Source organism: Heterocephalus glaber, unplaced genomic scaffold (assembly GCF_053883595.1).
Source record: "Heterocephalus glaber isolate CG9 unplaced genomic scaffold, H.glaber_assembly_v1.0 deba00001790, whole genome shotgun sequence".
In the NCBI taxonomy this organism is placed as follows: Eukaryota; Metazoa; Chordata; class Mammalia; order Rodentia; family Bathyergidae; genus Heterocephalus; species Heterocephalus glaber.
Genome location: NW_028258473.1, coordinates 4,229,027 through 4,243,250, shown reverse-complemented (window position 1 = coordinate 4,243,250; position 14,224 = coordinate 4,229,027).

Sequence of the window (14,224 nt, the reverse complement as noted above, 5' to 3'; positions counted from 1 at the left end):
AGTCTTTTCCTATGCCAATATCATCAAGAGTTCTACCTAACTTATCTTCCAGCAAGTTTACTGTTTCTGACTTAATATTTAGATCTTTAATCCACTTTGATTTGAGATTAGTGTGCATTGATAGGGATGGGTCTAGTTTTAGTCTTTGGCAGGTTGAAATCCAGTTTTTCCAACACCATTTATTAAATAGGCTATCTTTCCTCCAATGAGGGTGGCTGGTTCCCTTGTCAATGATGAGGTGGCTGAGTATGTCTGGAGTTGTTTCTAGATCTTCTAATCTATTCCACTGATCCTCAGGTCTGTTTCTTTGCCAGTACCATGCTGTTTTTATCACAGTAGCTTTGTAGTACACTTTCAAGTTGGGGATTGTGATATCCCTAGCCATGTTTTTGTTGCCTAGAATTACTTTTGCTATTCTAGGATTTTTCTGCTTCCAAATGAATTTTTGGGCTGTTTTCTCTAGTTCTGTGAAGTATATTGTTGGAATTTCAGTTAGCTTTGCATTAAATCTATATAGCAGTTTGGAAGTATGGCCACTTTCACTATACTGGTTCTTCCTACCCAGGAACAAGGGATGTCTTTCCACTTTCTTATATCCTCTTCCATCTGCATTTTCAGAATGCTGTAGTTTTCAGTGTAGAGGTCTTTTGCTTCCTTTGTTAGGTTGATTCCTAGATATTTCATTTTTTTAGAAGCTATTGCAAAAGGAATTATTTCCTGAATTTCTCTCTCAATGAGTCTGCTATTGCATATAAGAAGGCAAATAATGAGAGTATAACTTCTTCCTTTCCTATCTTTATTCCTTTTATTTCTTTCTCTTTTCTAATTGCTATGACTAATGTTTCCAGAACAATATTGAACAGGAGTGGTGATAGTGGGGATCCTTGTCTTGTTCCTGATTTTAGTGTGAAAGTTTTCAGTTTTTGACCATTTAGTATGATGTTGGCTGTTGGTTTTTCATAGATAGTCTTAAACAGGTTGAGATAAAGACCTTCTATTCCAATTTTCTGTGGCGTTTTTATTATGAATGGGTGTTGGATTTGTCAAATGCCTTTTCTGCATCTATTGAAATGATCATATGGTTTTTGTCCTTGACTCTGTAAATATAGCAAATTACATTTATTGATTTACGAATGTTGAACCATCCTTGCATCCCTGGGATAAATCCAACTTGGTCAGGCTGTATGATCTTCTTGATGACCCTCTGTATTCTATTTGCCAGTATCTTGTTGAGGATTTTTGCATCTATGTTCATTAGGGAGATTGGTCTGTAATTCTCTTTTTGGGTTGGGTCTTTCCCTGGTTTTGGGATCAAAGTAACACTTGCTTCCAGGAATGAATTTGGAAGCCTTGCTTCCCTTTCAATTTCCTTGATGAGTTTAAATAGTAATGGTGATAGTTCTTCTTTAAATGTCTTGTAGAATTCCGCAATGAAGCCGTCAGGACCTTGGCTTTACTTTGTTGGTAAATATCTTACTACATTTTCAGTTTCACTCATTGTTATTGGGGTGTTTAGAATTTCTATATCTTCTTCATTTAACTTTGGCGATTCATATATATATAGGAATCTGTCCATTTCTTCTATTTTTTCCATTTTATTAGAGTACAGGTTCTCAAAGTAGGTATTGATGATCCTCTGGATTTCTGCTGGATCTTTTGTGTCTTCACCTTTTTCATTCTTAATTTCATGGATTTGAGCCTTTTCTTTCCTTTTTTTGATAAGTTTGGCTAAAGGTTTATCGATTTTATTTATTTTTTCAAAAAAACCAACTCTTTGATTCATTAATTTTTTGTATCATTCTCTCAGTCTCCATTGCATTGATTTCTGCTTGGATCTTTATAATTTCCTTTCTTGTACGAGCTTTAGGTTTGTTATGCTCTTCTTTTTCTAGGAGCTTGAGGCTCTGCATTAGGTTATTTAACTGAGTTCTCTCTGTTGTCCTAATATGGGCATTCACTGCTGTGAATTTCCTGCATAGAACTGCTTTCGTTCTGGGCAACAGATTCCTGTATGTTGTACTGAGCATTATCATTTACTTGTAGAAACTGTCTAATTTCTTCTTTAATTTCCTCTGTCACCCATTGGTTGTTCAGAAAGGTTTTATTCAATTTCCATGTGTTTGTGGGAGTTTTGTGGCTTCTTATGCTGTTGACCTCCAATTTTATTGCACTGTGGCCTGATAATATACAGGGTACAACTTTAATTCTTTTACATTTACTTAGATATGTCCTATGACCTAGCATGTGATCTATTTTGGAGAATGACTCATGTGTAGCTGAAAAGAATGTGTATTCTGTTTTTTTGGTGTGGAACACTCTGTAAACATCTATTAAGTCCATTTGTTCAATAGCTTGGTTCACTTCTAGAATTTCATTGTTAATTTTTTTTTCTAGATGATTTGTCTATTTGTGATAGAGTTGTGTTGAGGTCCCCCACTACAATTGTATTAGTGCTTATTTGGTTTTTCATGTCCATTAATATTTGTTTTGTGCAGTTGGGCACATTCGTATTTGGTACATATATATTTAGGATTGTCATCTCTTCCTCTTGGATTGTTCCCTTTACGAGGATGTAGTGACCATCTTTGTCTCTCTTAATTAGTTTTGGTTTGAAATCTACTTTGTCTGCGCATAAGATTGCTATGCCTACTTTTTTGGGGTTCTTGTTGCGTGGAGAATTGTTTTCCATCGTTTTTCTTTCAGTCTATGACTTTCCTTTTGAGTTAGGTGTGTTTCTTGTATACAGCATATTGCTGGGGTTTGCTTCTTAATCCATTCTGTCAGTCTATTTCTTTTGATTGGTGAATTGAGGCCATTAACATTGATAGTTATAATTGACAGATATTGACTCATCCTTGTCATGATGTTTTACTGTTGTTGGCTCTTTTATTTCTTATTTTCTCCCCTTTCCTTTTAGTGTCTTACCTTGCATGGTGTCTTCTCTCTGTTGGGCCTCATGGAGTTGTGACCTTCATTGTCTTTTTCTAGGCTATTGCTTAAAATTGTTTGGAGTGCTGGTTCGGTGTTCATGAAGTTTTTCAGGTGTTCTTTGTCATGAAAGTATCTAATTTCCCCATCGATTTTGAAACATAATTTTGCAGGATACAACAGTCTAGGTTGGAAGTTATTTTCTTTTAGGGCTTGAAATACTTCACTCCAGGTTCTCCTTGATTTGAGGGTTTGTGTTGAGAAATCTGCCATGATTCTGATCGGCTTTCCTTTGTAGGTGATTTGTTTCTTTTCTCTAATGCCTGTAGAATTTTGTTCTTCTGTTGGGTTTCTGGGATCTTGACTATTACATGTCTAGGTGTAGATTTTTTTTGGTCATGGCTAGTTGGAGTTCTATATGCCTCACTTTTCTGTATGTTCAATTCTCTACCTATGTCTGGAAAGTTTTTTACTATTACTTCTGTGACCCATTTTTTATGTCAATTGTACTTTCTCTTGTTTTTTTTTGTGGACTCCTATCAGTCTTATGTTATTTTTCTTTGCATCATCTAGCAGCTGGTGGATTGATTCTTCATGGTCCCTTACTATCTTTAAGAAATCTCTGTTTTCATGGTCCTTAACTGCAATCCTGTCTTCTATATTTGATATTCTGTCTTCAGATTCTCTTAGTCTGCTCTGCATGCTTTCAATGGAGTTTTTAATCTCCTGAATATCTGTTTGAATCTGTTTCATGGATTCCATTTCTTTCTTATGCTGAGCATTCATGGCTTCCAGCATGTTTCTGGTCTCATCTACTTTCTTATCTGTTTCTACTCTAGAGCCTCTAATCATGTCTTTCACTCTGCTCACCATCTCTTTATTTATCTGGGAGATTATTTCTGCTTTGAATTTTTCTAGAGCCTCATGCATCTGCTTTGTTACTTCATGCACTATCAGTTCAGGGTGTTCAGGTGGTTAATTATCAGACCTATCCACCTCATTTCCCCCAGAATTTCTCTTTTGTGGTGTGGAAGCCTGTGTTTGTGCCTTGCGTAAATATCTTCTCACTTTTGTTTTTGGTACTGTCCTTGGTTTAATTCCTGGGTTGATATTTCAAAATTGCTTAATGTAGGTATCTTTGTTGCTTGTGTTTAAAACCCTTGTGGAATGATTGCTTTTCAGAGGTGTCTTCCAGATGTAGCTTGTGTTTGGGTTTTGAGACTCTAATGACTCTGAGGCTATTTTATTTTCCTTATACCAGGAAGGAAAATTGATTAGATCAATCACAACACGTTAGCCCAAATGATACAATCAGCAATACCATAGCATCAAGCGCAGCTTAGAAAATGACAGTTTGTGGTAGTTATTAATCTATCACATTTAACTATGTGAATTAAATAAAAACCGAGGACCAATGCAACTTATGTTTATAGTGAATAAACTCTTCAATATAGCATCTTTCCCCTTCAGGGTGGGGATTTAGAAGGAGTTGGGGAGGGAGGGACAGGTAGAAAGATCAGGAAAGATTAGTGGTGAGGCCAGATGACACAGGAAGATCACACAAACTCGAAGAATTTGTTAAAGGCAAGAGGAAAAGGCAGAATGAAAGAACAAAGATGTGAATAAAGTCACCTTAACAGCAACAAGGAGGCCAGATACTGTATTTACTTTCCTTTAAAAGTAATGATAATCACCAGAAGGAAAAAGAGAAGAAAAGCAAAATAAAGGAAAAATCCGAATTCAGTGCAGAAAAGAGCAAAGAGGGAGATGAAGAGCAGTGTGGGACAGTGAGGGAATGAGTGAGAGAGAGACAGAGAAAGAAAAGATAACAGAAAGAAAAGTAAAAATTTGAAAAGAGTAGAAAAAAGTAAAAATTAAAAATTAAAAATAAGAGAAAAATTTTTTTTCTCTTTTGCAAATAGCAAAAAATAAAAATGATGGGCCTCCTTCAGGGTATGGCTCTGCTGTCACAGAAGGCAACGCAGGCAGCCATGTGCATATATAAGTCAATGAGTCTCAGCAAGCCAGTAACAGACCTGTGAGATTCAGGCAGATTTCTTGCTGCTAGTCTCAAGTTGAGCTCCCTGTCCTCTTGCAGGTTTGAACTCTGCAATGTTCTCCTGCAGGTTCCAGTTGCCCTTCGCCTGAAGATAGTGCAGGTTTTGATGGGAGATGATGATCCCAAGTGATGATCCCTCCAACTTACCAAGTACAGTGGTCTGGTGTGCCTTTATTGTAGAGATTCTTTTTACTTTTCCGCTGAGCTTCAGTTTTCATTGAGGAGCCTGAGAAGCCCTCTTTCTGTTACTAACTTTTGCTCTATCTTGCAGCGCTCAGGACAAGGGCCTTTATAATCCCCTGTGCCTCTGTAGTGTGGACCAGGTAGCAGAAGAGCCCGGGAGACCAGAGGCGGGGTCGGGGGTGGGGGGTGGAGGGTGTGACTGGGCCTTGCAGGCGCCCACATGGCTAAGCGGAGCTCCGGATGGGACCTCATCATGGCATGGGCAGGGCCCGGGATGGAGCGGCGGCGGGGGGGGGGGGGCTTCACTCTGCTTGGCTCCCCCACTTGTGCTGGCTGGTCGTACCGAGCTGACGAGCTGAGCACTGGATGGGGCCGGGGCTCCAAGCCATGCCTTGGACCTCACCGTGGCATTGGATATTCCACTACTTACAAGTAGATATACCACTTCTCTCAAATGTTGGACTAGGTGATCTTATACATCTTTTTAAACTTTAAATTTTCACAATTTTATGATTGAGAATCCAGGATGAAAAGAAGCAGAGTAGAAAGAAAATGGGCCTTATTATCTACCAAGATGGCATTTCAACACTAACGCTTGCTAGTTGTGTGCTCTTAAACAAGTTATTTAACTCACCTCAGTTTTCTCATGTATTAAATCGAGATGTTGGGTTGTTGTGAGAGTTTAATGATGTGGTGTCTATTGTTCATTTAGTTTTTATTCATGTCAGAAAGTGTGCCAATTGCTCCATACATATTAAAATTTTTTGTCTATAGTACTTATCACTGCTTGGCATTATATTACGTCTGTTATACTTTCTTGTTTTGTGTCTATATTTCCTTACTGTATGAGTAGGAACTTCAACTGTCATGTTCAATCAAATAACATATTTAATACCCAGAATGACTTTAACAGATGTTTTTATCATTGTAATAAGAAGAAAAATAAATTCAGGGGTAAAATAATTTTTCCCAAGTGACACAATTAATAAATAGTAGAGATGGGACTCAAACTCATGCCTACATGTTTCCTAAGCAATACTTTTCACCTCTACAATGTGCAGTTTTACAGCTGGTGCTAACACTGAGCATATATTTGCCTATGTAAAATCTGTCTTATATCTCCATTCACAAGTGTTCTAGGAAGGTCTGAATACATCTGTATAATAATAAAGTCCTCTCTTCCTTTCTTCATTCTACTTGATATGGTCAAATTGCCTATGTACTTGCCTTTTTTCTTTCTAGAATATTACTGTAATTAGAAAACAGTTGCTTACAAAATTTTGTTGAAGCATCGGAATGGTGGTGCAAAATGATTTCAGTAACAAAAATAGCCCAAATGGCTGTCTCTCACATTTTGGCTAGGACACTTGAAATTTAAATTTATTCCACTGAATGGGGACCTTTAACTAGTTTTCACATGACTTGGAATAGTACTGTTGGTATTTCCACTAATGTCAACCAGAATAAATTGTGGATGGCTGAAGGAAGTCTGGAAGAAAGGAAGAATAGGATTGATGAGATCTAGGCATGTTTTGAGGGTCCATAAGGCCTAAACCTTAAACAAGTTCAATAAAAAGGATAGTTTTGTTGTTATTTCTCTCTTAACTTTGTCTAACAATGGAACCTCACTTACATCTTGTAAATCAGAAATAAATGAATTATATTCAAATTTAGAATTGAGTAACTTGGCAGTCTATGTGATATTTTACTAGAAGCTAAATACCTAATCTTATGAAAAAGATAGCAGCAATACATATTTAGAAAGTTTTCTGGAGTTTAAGGACCTTAAAGCCAATGGTGTGTTTCTAATTTTTTTTTTTTTTGTACCGGGGATCCAACTCAAGACCTTGCGCTTGTGAGGCAGGCTGTGGAACCACTGAGCTAAATCCCCAGCCCTGTGTGTCTCTAATTTTGACAACAAAAAGAGAGATAGAGGAGTGGTGTTTGAACTTCTATAATGGAAAATCCTTTGCTTCATATTTTCCCAAAGGGAAGGCAATTTGGGGAAGGGGCATGGATTTAGGTATTTCAGTGAATGTAAGTTTACTTTGTCTTGAAAGATTTAAGGAAGACTCCTGAATGTCCAGGGCTGAGATGTGGCCTATATAGCTTTGGTTCATGAAATATTGGAAGGGAAGAGACTGCTAAAGATTCCCAAAACTTTTCACACTGGCAGCATTATGCCTAACATTCATACCATTAGTCCTAAGACGGTATTTCCATATAGCTGTTGTTAAAGGCACTAAATATAAGTGACACTGTCTAGAATAATTTTGGAGAGTGTCTGGGAGAGAATGGACATGGTATGTCAGCTAGCCAATAAGGGGCAGAAGCTGAATTTTGCATCATATAGTGATTTCAGCAGAAGAATAATTTGCTTCCTGGGTTATAAATGTTTAATTTTTCCTGTATCTCTTTCAATGAGAATATATTTTTGCCCTAGAAGCCCAGTGAGACAGATATTAGATTGATATTAAAAGCAGTGTTCAGCATGGGAGATTAAACAAGCCCACAATTTTTTTGGTACTTCTGCCATTGGTAAACAGAGTTTTGGTCACATCTCCTTGAATCTTAGTAGACTCTGAGACTGCATCAATCAATACAATATGGTAATATTGTATTACTATGCCAGTTTCAAGACTTAGGCCTTAATAGACTAGAAGCTTCCAATTTATATCACTTAAACACTCTCCAGGGACCGTAAGCTACCATATAAAACATCTAAGTAGCATGAGATCACAACCCTACAAAGATCAAATAGGCAATCCATTCTATAGTCCTACCTGAGCCGAGCCTTCTAGTACTCAAAGTTCAGGAACAAGGCATATGAGTGAAGTCTTCTCAGTCTCCTTGGACCAGTTAATTTCTCAGCTGATACCACCAAGTGACTTCAGTTAATACTAGTTGAAAGACAATTATCCAGCCAGATACACTTTTGAATTTCTGGTCCATAAAAATAATGAAGTACGGGCTGGGGATTTAGCTCACCGACACTGCGCTTGTCTTGAAAATGCAAGGTCCTGAGTTCGATCCCCATTACCCCCCCAAAAAAAACCCCATCATGAAATATAACAAAATGGTTATATTTTAAGCTATAAAGATGGGGAGGTATTTTGTACACTAAGGCAAGACCAGAAAATTCAGAAGTATGTAAATAAAGATGAACTAGGCTACCACTACTGACAACTGCCTCCTCCTCCGTCATTCTTAACATTTTATACCTAAGAAGATGTTAATGTTTGGAATGTCTCATTATCCTCTGTTCTCACAGCTTGCAACTTCTATCACTTCTTTTAAATCTTTTCCACTAATGTGGCACTGACTCACTCTGGCATCTCATGGATGAGTATTATCTTATTTAAAAATGTTGTAGTAGTATGAATAATGATCCTTCAATGATTTTTATATCCTGAGTCCCCGATGCTGTGAGTACTACTTTACATAGCAAAAGGCATTTTATTAATTTAAAGATTTTAAAATGGTAAAATTATCTTAGATTACCTGAATGGTTTCTACGTAATCACAGAGGTCCTTACAGGAAGGAGAAAGAAGGGTTCAGAATAGAAATGTTTGAAGATTCTATTCTCCTGGCTTTGGAAAAGGAGGAAGAGGATATGACTCAAAAAATGTAGATGGTCTCTTGAAGCTAGAAAAAGAAAACAAATTCTTTCTTGGACCCTTTAGAAAATAACTGAGCCTTTTCAACACCTTCATTTTAGTTCCATGAGATTGCTTTCAGACTTCTGATTTCTAGAACTATAAGGTAATAGATTTGTGTTGATTTAAGCCCCTATGTGTGTGGTAATTTGTTATTAGTGGCAATAGTAGGAAATTAATACAAATCATCTATTTTATAAGAATTTCAGAATGATAAGAGTTGGGAGAGTAGATTAGTTCAACCAGTGGAAACTCAAAGGCTCAGAGAGGGAAGGATGCTTTTTAAAAGTCACACAGCAAGTTATTGGCAGGCCTTAGACTAGAAGCTAGTTCTGCAATATCTAGGGCTAGGTCAGTTTTCCCCAGTCATTTTCCTATTCTGTTTGTTGCTTCTCATGGAATCAGACAGAATTCAGTGGGCCTTTGGAAGGATTTATGGGGTTGAAGATTTCAACACTTTCAGGGGGAAAAACTACTGGTAAAGGGAGGAAAAGACCTAGCATGAGGTGCCGCAATGAGTCAGTGCCAAAGCCAAGCCTATGACCCAAGCCATTAGATTTTCTGTCTTCTCAGAGCACTACATAGTTTACCACTTATCTTTGAATATTCATGTCACATTTCCTTTAACTGTTTGGAGCCATTTCCACCCCCTGGCTTCACTTACTTATAGTGTTTGATTCAGTGATAGAAGTTAAGCTGTGAGAGTGACAATCACTCATCTAAATTCTGTGCCAACACAACTTTTCCACAGTGACAGAGCAAGTGACACTTAGGAAAATTGTATTTTGTAGCAGACATTTCAAAAAATCTATGTTACATTGATTTCATTTAATATGAAAATAAAATTAAATTTCAAACTCCAAAGTTCTTTAGTACTTTTTCCCTGTAGAAAATGAATGCAAAAACTCTTAACATTTGCTCCTTTTCCAAACTACTGGATCCTTGGAAGTTGGTGGTGGGGCACAATAGGGGAACTGCTGAACATGTTCAAATAATGTGGAGATGAAGAAAGAGTGATACCAGGTTTTAGGATGAGTCTCCTTTTTTGAGGTGTTTCTAGATTCTTCTGTCTCAAACAAAGAACTGAACAAAACAAGCAAAAACAGTGGCAAAATTTCACATTTATTTGAGGTAGGAAAAATTAAAAGTGAAGGGTAAGGAAGAAACTGGCTCTGCAGAGAGAGATTGGGCCAAGTAAAAGAGATGCAAAATAAGAATAAAAAGTAAAAATAAAAAAAATAAAAGTACACCCTGGGACACAGGGTGCACTATCATGAGGAAAGCCACAATAGTGAGCTTTTAATGGCAACTGTCTCCTTTTTATTAATTCCACACATCACAGGCTCTTCCAATAAGTTCACACACAGGATTCTGAGAATTGTTCTGCACATGTGTCCTAGGATTTCATAATTAACATGTCATGCATACTCCCGAGCCAACTTTGGCATACCCTACCTCCCTATCTTATGTTCCCCTGAGACACAAACTCCTGTAATTCTTAATGGGGAGCTGAGGGAGTGGAGTTCTCTGTCTTCCATAGATTCGTCTGGCAGGTAGGGAAGGTAGAACCTACCTAATGGGGATTATGTGTTCTCCCACTACCTTAAGGTGCTGTGGCTCATGGCTGGTTTGAAGGGGGAAAAAGCCTGTCAAAAGACAGTGAGAATAAGAGTTAGTGACCTTTGAGCTGCCTATTTGATGGGAGAAAGAAACACTGAACTGCCCATTTGATGGGAGAAAGAAACTTTACTATTATCCCAAATATGAGGAGCAAGTCATATTTTCACAGTTCTTGTAGAGGAGAATGTATGTCAGAGAGGAGTGTCATATAAATTTTAAAGAGGCTGAAAGCCTACTTATTTGTACCAGCACTGGAGGCTTGTTTTCCGAAGAGAAATCTCATTTTCCAGAGGCTCACAGTTGTAGCTTTTTCCCTTCAGGTGGTCTTTTTCTTCAGACAGTTCAGATGGAAGTAGCTTTATTCTAGAAAGATGAATACAATTATTTATCTCTGACACCTTTACTGCAGTGGATGTGGCAAGGATTACTCAAAAGGGGACCTTCTATTTTGGTTTTAATTGGTCTGTGGGAGTCCCTTCTCCAAGTTTTTATGAGCACTTGTTTTCCAGGGTGAACACTGTGTCGGTTGTCCCCCTGGGCCAGAAGCTGGCAGGACTCTGTTCTCATACACTAGAATAGCCTGTTGTACTTGGCCCATATTAATAAGACATTGTAAGAGTCTCATGGTTTCTGGGTAGGATGGAAATGGCATCCCATATAATATCTTAAATGGGCTCAAATTTAGCCCAGTTTTGGCCATGTTACGTACCCTCATGAGCATTATTGGTATCAATAGGAGCCAAGACTCAGATGTCTCTTGGCTAAGTTTTTCCAGAGCTTGCTTTAAAATCTTGTTGGCTCTCTCTACCTTTCCAGAAGACTGAGGCTGCCAGGTGGAATGGAGGTGGTACTTTAGAGCTAAAGCTTTTGGCACTTCCTTGAGTTATTTGAGAGGTAAAAGAAGGCCCATTGTCTCTAGATGGTCTAGGGTAGTCCAAATAGGGGGATGATTTCTTTCAGCAGCATCCTGACTACCTCCATAGCCTTTTCTAAATGAGTGGGAAAGGCTTCATTCTAGCCTGTGGAGGTGTCAATCAGGACCAACATCTGTTGAAATCCTCCACATGGTGGCATGTGTATAAAGTCTAATTGTCAGTCCTCCCAAGAGTATGTACCTCTCCACTGTGCAGGTTCTAATAAAGGAGGTGGTTTGTGCTTGCCCAGGTTATTGTAGGCACAGAGTGGGCAAGCTTTGAGGACTTGTGGGGGTGGTTGCTGCTAGTTCTGGTCCTGTGAAAACGAGTGACCATTTCCAATGTAGCATCTCTTCCTACATGGAAAGAATCATGAACTGTTTTAATAGCCCTCCACTGTATCCCATGAGGAAGGACCAGTTTGTTTTCTAAACACCAGCAGAGTCCCCTTTTTTAATTACCCTTTGTTCTGAGGCCCAATTATCTTCCTGTGGCGTATAGACTGGTTTTAATGGCTCCTCATGAATTTGGAATAAGGCTAGAGTCTTAAGAAGTTGTAAGGCTGCCCTTTTTGCTTCCCTACAAAGCTTTTGATTTCCCAAGGAGACTTCAGACATGTGTCTTTGGTGCCCTTTACAGTGCATAGTTGTGACCTGATTGGGAGGATGAACTGCCTCAAGGAGTTGTAGAATTTCCTGCTTGTGCTTTATAGATGATTGCTTATTAGTTAGTAGGCCACATTTTTCAGAATTCTGCATGGGCATGTAGCCCCAGAAAGCCATATTTAAAGTCTGTATAGATGTTTAACTTCTTGCCTTTTCCTAATATCAATGTCCCAATAAGAACTATTAGCTCTGCTTTTGAGTAGAGGCTCCTGGGGGAAAAGGTTTATCTTCAGTGACCTACTGTGAACTGACAGCTGCATAACCAACTTTTTGATAGCCTCCCTGGACAAAGCTACTTCTATCAATGAACCATACCTCCTCAGGGTCTCGGAGAGGCAGGTCACTGATGTCCTGCTTGTTTGCATAAGTTTATGAGATCACTTGTTCACAAGAGTGGTTAACTTCTGAGACTGTAGGCATCAAAGAAGCAGGATTGAGAGTAGTGCAAGTTTTAATAACATCAGGGGCTTCTGAGAACATGGCCTGATACTTAGTAAGCCCTTCCCTATTAACTACAAGTAATCTTTTGTTTCCTGAATAGCTCTAACCTGACGGGGAGTCAGGACTCTTAATCTCTGTCCTAAAGTTAATTTTGCAGCTTCCTCTGTTAGAATAGCTGTAGCTGTTACTGATCTTAGGCAGGATGGCCATCCAGCATCACTCCATGTAACTTTTTTGAAAAGTATGCCACTAGGCAGGGTTCTCATCCTAGCCTTTGGGTCAAGAAACTCAAAGCAGTTCCTCTCTTTTCTGATATGTAGAGGAAGAACAATTTTCTTAATTCAGATATTCCCAGTGCTAGAGCCTGAGCAAGGCCATTTTTAATTTCTCTAAAGGAACTGTCAGTCACTTTTGTCCATTTTAACAGCATATACTCAGGGCCTTTTACAACCTCATAAAAAGGGTTTGCCATTAGTCCAAAATTAGGTAGTCAGGACCTGCAAAAGCCAGGCATTTCCAGGAAGGAAGGAAGCTATTGTTCGGTGGAAGGTGGCCCAAGATCACAGATAGCCTGGATTCAGTTCCTAGACAGCTGTCGTTTCCCAGGTATAAAAACATATCTCAAATATTAAACATTTGGAGGGATATCTGACACTTTTCTTTGGAGACTTTATATCCCTTATTAGCAAGAAAGTTGACAATTTATATATTGTTATAGTTGTATAACTCCCAAGTAGGGCTGCAAATTAGAATATCATCTGCTTATTATAGGATGGTTCCCTGTTTAAACTTTAGGTTTTTTTTTTTTTTTTTTTTGGTACCAGGGATCAAACTCAGGACCTTGCAGTTGTGAGGCAGAAGACAGAACCACTGAGCTAAATCCTCGACCCTAAACTTTAGGCTTCTTAAATTCTTCTCTTGTGTCTAAGCAAAAAGGTGATGATAGTCTCTAAATATCTGTGGAAGAACTGGCCAAGTATTTGCTACTTTTCCCTCAAAATAGGATTTTCCCATTCAAAGACAAACAGAAACTTGGAGTCTTGATGTAGGGGGGTGGAAAAAATTCATCTTTTAAATCTAAGACTGAGAACCAATTAGTGACCCCTGGAATATTGGAGAGAACTGTATATGGTTCTGCCACTAGGGGGTGGATCAACAGCCTTGTTGATGAGGTGGAGGTCTTGTACCATCCTATATTCTCCCAAGGTTTTTACCACAGGAAGAATGGAAGTACTGCGAGGGGACTGACAAGGACTTAGAAGGCTTTATATGATGAACCTGTCTATGAGAGTCTGGAGGCCATTTTTTTTTTTTTTTTTTTTTGGTACCAGGGATCGAACTTGGGTCCTTCCGCTTGCAAGGCAGGTGGCAGAACCACTGAGCTAAATCCCAGGCCCTGGAGGCCTTTTATGTTTATCTTCTTTGATTGGATACTGCTTTCAGTTAGAAAATTGCCTGAGATCTTTTAGTCTTATAACTACTGGCTTAGCTGAATTTGCCCTACCAGGTATTCAGTTATACTATGCAACAGTATCCACCCGTTGGTCAATTTGGTAAGGGAGACTGGGTGTAATCCCAAAAGATAAAGCCCATTTTGGCCTTAGCTAGAACTTGAGAATTTAACTCAATTTTTCTAGTAAATCTCTTCCTAGCAAGGGAATAGACACTATGGGACAATTAGAAACTCATGGCTAAACATTTGGTTATCAAAATGACATATCAGAGGAGGAGTAAAGAATTTCCTACTTCCCTTGACC